We start from the raw sequence: 6,684 nt of genomic DNA on the forward strand, positions 1-6,684 counted from the left end.
TTCCTTTTTACATTTTATCCTTTGACAAGCACAATGTGTTGGAAAGATCCTGATATATATAGCTAATTGGATGTGAGTTTTCATGAGCTATTATTGTTGACATTACCCTTGAGGTAAAAGGTTGGGAGGCAACACTATAAGCCCCTATCTTTCTATGTGTCCGATTAAAACTTCATACCCATAAATATTGCGTGAGTGTTAGCAATTGTGAAAGACTAAATGATAGTTGAGTATTTGGACTTACTGAAAAGCTCTTATATTGAATCTTTCCGATGTTATGATAAATTGCAATTGCTTCAATGACTGAGATTATAGTTTATTAGTTTTCAATGAAGTTTCTGATTCATACTTGAAATTGTGAATGAATTGTTACTTTAGCATAAGAAATCATATGGCAATATGTGTGTGTGTGTGTTGCTGTTATAAGAATGATCATGATGCCCTCACGTCCGTATTTTATTTTATCGACACCTCGATCTCTAAACATGTGGACATATTTTTTGATATCGGCTTCCGCTTCAGGACAAGCGAGGTCTAAGCTTGGGGGAATTGATACGTCCATTTTGCATCATGCTTCTATATTTTATTGCATTATGGGCTGTTACTACACATTATATCACAATACTTATGCCTTTTCTCTCTTATTTTACAAGTTTACATGAAGAGGGAGAATGCCGGCAGCTGGAATTCTAGGCTGGAAAAGGATAAAATATTAGAGACCTATTCTTCACAACTCCAAAAGTACTGAAACTTCACGGGAGCACGTTTTGGAATATATAAAAAATATTGGCGAAAGAATTAACCAGAGGGGGCTCACACTGTCGGTGTGAAAACCGACGGATCTCGGGTAGGGGGTCCCGAACTGTGCGTCTAAGGCGGATGGTAACAGGAGGCAGGGGACACACTATTTACCCAAGTTCGGGCCCTCTGATGGAGGTAATACCCTACTTCCTGCTTGATTGATCTTGATGATATAAGTATTACAAGAGTTGATCTACCACGAGATTGTAGAGGCTAAACCCTAGAAGCTAGCCTATGATTATGATTATTGTTGTCCTACGGACTAAACCCTCCGGTTTATATAGACACCGGAGGGGGCTAGGGTTACACAGAGTCAGTTACAAGGGAGGAGATCTACATATCCGGATTGGCAAGCTTGCCTTCCACGCAAAGGAGAGTCCCACCCGGACACGTGACGAAGTCTTCAATCTTGTATCTTCATAGTCCAACAGTCCGGCCAAAGTATATAGTCCGGCAGTCCGAGGACCCCCTAATCCAGGACTCCCTCAGTAGCCCCTGAACCAGGCTTCAATGACGATGAGTCCGGTGCGCAGATTGTCTTCGGCATTGCAAGGCGGGTTCCTCCTCCGAATACTCCATAGAAGATTTCGAACACAAGGATAGTGTCCGGCTCTGCAAAAAAAAATTCCACATACCACCGTAGAGAGTATAATATTTCCACAAATCTAATTTGCTGACAACTTTTCATAACGTGACATCACGCCATGGCCCGGTCATTATTCGAACCATTTTTCTCAACCAGCTACTGCACATATTGCGAGGCGGTTTTCTTGGCACGTCTTATCGAAGCAGAGATCGTGTCCCCTTATCACGGAATTCTCATCAATACGGGTGTGGGTAATCCAATCGCGCCTGCGGGTATGACTCCTCGATTTTAGGCAAGTTACGAACGGCCACGCGGAGGACGCTTGATATTCATCCTCTTTATAAAGGGGCCAAGGCCTGTCCTTTTCTTCTCGCGCTCGATCCTTCCCTTCCCCCACCTCGAATTCCAACACCCAAGGCCTAGCCTAAGCGCTTCGGACCTTCAATCATGTCCGGATCCAACCTTGAAGGCCGGTGGATGGCCTCTTCTGTCACAGAGGAGGACATCAAGAAGCTAAGAGAAGCCAGGTATCTGACCACCGAAATTTCGCACAGGCTGCCTGCTCAAGGGCAGGTCATCCCCACTCCCGAACCCAATGAGAGTGTCGTATTTGTTTCCCACTTCCTCCGAGGTCTAGGCTTCAATCTTGATCCCTTTGTTAGAGGGATTATGTTCTATTACGGTCTCGACTTCCATGATCTAGCTCCAGATTCCATCCTTCACATCTCATCGTTTATCGTCGTGTGTGAGGCCTTCCTCCGCATCACCCCGCACTTCGGCTTATGGCTTAAGACCTTCAATGTGAAGCCGAAGATGATCGATGGGCGACACACAGAATGCGTAGGCGCCATAATAAGTAATGGCGTCGATGCTCCATGGCCAAAGGGTCCCTTCCCAGAGATGTCCGACTTATGGCAGCGGGAGTGGTTTTACATCATAGCTCCCCGAAGTACTAAGTGGGTAGCTACCCCCGCCTTCCGTTCGGCCCCCCCGCCACAACTGGCATCATGGGTCAACAAGGGGCTGGACTGGGGGCCTGTTAATGACGTGCCGACATTGCAGAGTCGCATCCGAGATCTCCTCAAGAGAGATGTCAGCCTTGTCAAGGTAATTCAAGTCATGCGAGTTCGTCGGGTCCTGCCATGCCAACGTCGACCTCTCCGTATGTGGGAGTTCAACCCGGAAGGACCACGAACTATTCAACAATTCTTCAGGGTGACGCTCGAAGGGATGTATGGCTTGTTCTTCGGATCACGAATAAAGTGTCCGGACACCACCGAGGATGCGGGTCTAAACTGCAATCGTCCGGATACCCACGTAAGTAATTCTACGACCGAACACGCCGTCTTTTCATTTGTCATAACATCATTCTGAAAAAATTGCTCTTGGCCAGGACTGGATAAGAAAGGCGAAGATGATCAGGTGTTCGGCCCCCCTTCCCGAAGTCTCACTAGATCCTGTACTAGCCAGGATGCTTGAGCTCGCACCTTATCAAGTGCCATCAGGGGAAGATAAAGGGAGGAATAAAGAAGCCGAAAGCGGGCCTCACGCATTACTCATCCAAACCGGGGGAATTAGTGTCTCTGCGAAGGAGGATAACCGGGGAGAAGAATCTAAAATTCCCTCTCCCCAAGGAAAGAAGAGGACCGCCTTCGAAGACTTGGAAACGAGGGTTTCCAAACGAGGGAAGAAACCTTCACCAGGGGGCCCTGCCCCGGAGGGCATCCTTACCGCACAGTGCCCGCAAGGGGATCAACCCTCCACTGAGCTTTAAGTGGACCAGAGTACTTTTAGTAAATATATCCTGCTTCATCTCCGAGGATAATAACCGAGACGTATGTCTTGTAGTTCGGATCGTAGCCCTTCTCGACAGAGTTCGTCTTCGGGGGATCTTCTTCCGGAGATGATGGAGAGCGAAATGCCTCCCCCTGTCTCCCCGCCTCATGAGGCGGACGACCCCGAGGTGTCGTCACGGAGGATTTCTCCTGATCCACCAAGGCCGGAAGGTAACCCTTTGGCCACCCGAAGTCTGGAGTATTCGGCTCCTAAGGGGTGCAACAGAAAGAGTTAGGGACTGTCTGGTGCACGACCGGAGGCACTAATGTCTTCTGGAGCAAGCAGCTATCTCAGAAGCGCATCGTACTTTAATGGATATGGTGGTTGAAAGGATTTCATACGCCAAAAGTGGGTTGCATGAAGCTTTTATGAGCCTGCTAAAAGGCTTTGAGGTACGCAAAGTAATATATATATATATATATATTTTGACGGTACCGCACACGCTAGGTGTGCCCTATATAAATAGTAGCCCCTGAGACTCTGGTTGCTGTCCAGAGGCGGCTAACAGAGGATCATAGTCCCAGGTAATGATCATGCTGCTCGCATGTGCACGCGGCTGAGGGTCCGGTGGCTGGCCGGACTGGTGAGTTTGCCGAACTGAGGCGGCAGCTTGATACGGCAGATGTCGACATCGTGCTTGTGAACAAGCGGCTTGACGAGGCACGGGGTATGTATTCTCCGGTGGTCAAAAGATATTAAGAGGAGCATGATGCTAGTACCTATAACATGTTGTGATTGCAGATGGAGCTGCCGTCGTGGAGACCCTTCGGGCGGAGCTTGCCCAAGCCAAGGAACAAGCCAGGAGAAGTGATGCGGCCGCCCTAAAGGCGACCGAAGAGTTAAGAGCCGAATGGGCTGCTCATCACCAGAGCGAAGATAAAATAGCCAAGATGGCTGTTGAGCTGAAGGATGCCGCCGCCCGGTATGAGCTTCTTGAAAAGGAAAGCCAAGCGAAAATGGCGGACCTGAAGAAAGCTGATACGTCCATTTTGCATCATGCTTTTATATCAATATTTATTGCATTATGGGCTGTTATTACACATTATGTCACAATACTTATGCCTATTCTCTCTTATTTTGCAAGGTTTACATAAAGAGGGAGAATGCCGGCAGCTGGGATTCTGGCTGGAAAAGGAGCAAATATTAGAGATCTATTCTGCACAGCTCCAAAAGTCCTGAAACTTCACGGATGATGTTTTCCAAATATATAAAAACATTGAGCGTGAGAACTTCACCAGGGGGGCCACACCCTGCCCACGAGGGTGGGGGGCGTGCCCTACCCCCCTGGGCGCGCCCCCTAGCTCGTGGGCCCCCTGGTGGCCCTCCGGTGACCATCTTCTGCTATATGGACTCTTTTGATGGGAAAAAAATCATTAACCATCTTCTCGGACGAAACTCCGCCGCCACGAGGCGGAACCTTGGCGGAACCAATCTAGGGTTCTGGCGGGGTTGTTCTGTCGGGGAAACCTCCCTCCTGGAGGGGGAAATCATCGCCATCGTCATCACCAACGCTCCTATCATAAGGAGAGGGCAATCTGCATCAACATCTTCATCAGCACCATCTCATCTCAAAACCCTAGTTCATCTCTTGTATCCAATTCTTGTCTCCAAGTCCGGGATTGGTGCTAGTAGGTTGCTAGTAGTGTTAATTACTCCTTATAGTTGATGCTAGTTGGTTTAATTGGTGGAAGATCATATGTTCAGATCCTATATGCACATTAATACCCCTCTGATTATGAACATGTTTATGCTTTGTGAGTAGTTACTTTTGTTCCTGAGGACATGGGAGAAGTCTTGCTATTAGTAGTCATGTGAATTTGGTATTCGTTCGATATTCTGATGAGATGTATGTTGTCTCCCCTCTAGTGGTGTTATGTGAACGTCGACTACATGACACTTCACCATTATTTGGGCCTAGAGGAAGGCATTGGGAAGTAATAAGTAGATGATGGGTTGCTAGAGTGACAGAAGCTTAAACCCTAGTTTATGCGTTGCTTCGCAAGGGGCTGATTTAGACCCATATGTTTCATGCTATGGTTAGGTTTACCTTAATACTTTTGTTGTATTTGCGGATGCTTGCAATAGAGGTTAATCATAAGTGGGATGCTTGTCCAAGTAAGGGAGCACCCAAGCACCGGTCCACCCACATACCAAATTATCAAAGTACCGAACGCGAATCATATGAACGTGATGAAAACTAGCTTGACGATATTCCCATGTGTCCTCGGGAGCGCTTTACATCATATAAGAGTTTGTCCAGGCTTGTCCTTTGCTACAAAAAGGATTGGGCCACCTTGCTGCACCTTATTTACTTTTGTTACTTGTTGCTCGTTACAAATTATCTTATCACAAAACTATCTGTTACCACTTATTTCAGTACTTGCAGAGAATACCTTGCTGGAAACCGCTTATCATTTCCTTCTGCTCCTCGTTGGGTTCGACACTCTTACTTATCGAAAGGACTATGATAGATCCCCTATACTTGTGGGTCATCAAGACTCTTTTCTAGCGCCGTTGCCGGGGAATGAAGCGCCTTTGGTAGGTGGAATTTGGTAAGGAAAAATTTATATAGTGTGCTGAAATTTACTGTCACTTGTTACTATGGAAAGTAATCCTCTGAGGGGCTTGTTCGGGGTATCTTCACCCCGACTAGTAGAGAAAAGAGTTGCTCCTAAACCTACTGAAAATGAAAATGCTTGCTTTGAAATTCCTTTGGGTATGGTAGAAAAACTGCTAGCTAATCCTTTTTTAGGAGATGGAACAAAACATCCTGATGAGCATCTGATATATGTGGATGAAGTTTGTGGATTATTTAAGCTTGTAGGTGTACCCGTAGATGTTGTTAAGAAGAAGGTCTTCCCTTTATCTTTGAGGGAGATGCATCGACATGGTATAGGCTATGTGATGATATGGAGTCTTGGAACTACAAACGATTGAAATTGCAATTTCATCAAAAGTTTTATCCTATGCATCTTGTTCATCGTGATCACAATTATATATATAATTTTTGGCCTCGCGAAGGAGAAAGCATCGCTCAAGCTTGGGGGAGGCTTAAATCAATGTTATATTCATGCCCCAGTCATGAGCTCTCAAGAGAAATGATTATTCAAAATTTTTATGCTCGGCTTTCTGGTAACAATCACACCATGCTTGATACTTCTTGTGCTGGCTCTTTTATGATGAAGACTATTGAATTCAAATGGGATTTATTGGAAAGAATTAAACGCAACTCCGAAGATTGGGACCTCGACAATGGTAAGGAGTCAAGTATGACACCTAGTTTTGATTGTGTTAAATCTTTTATGGATACCGATATTTTTCGTAAATTTAGCACTAAATATGGACTTGACTCTGAGATAGTAGCTTCTTTCTGTGAATCTTTTGCTACTTATGTTGATCTCCCCAAGGAGAAGTGGTTTAAATATCATCCTCCCATAGAAGTGAAAGTAGCTGCACCTATT

Source organism: Triticum urartu, chromosome 4 (assembly GCF_003073215.2).
Source record: "Triticum urartu cultivar G1812 chromosome 4, Tu2.1, whole genome shotgun sequence".
Taxonomy (NCBI): Eukaryota; Viridiplantae; Streptophyta; class Magnoliopsida; order Poales; family Poaceae; genus Triticum; species Triticum urartu.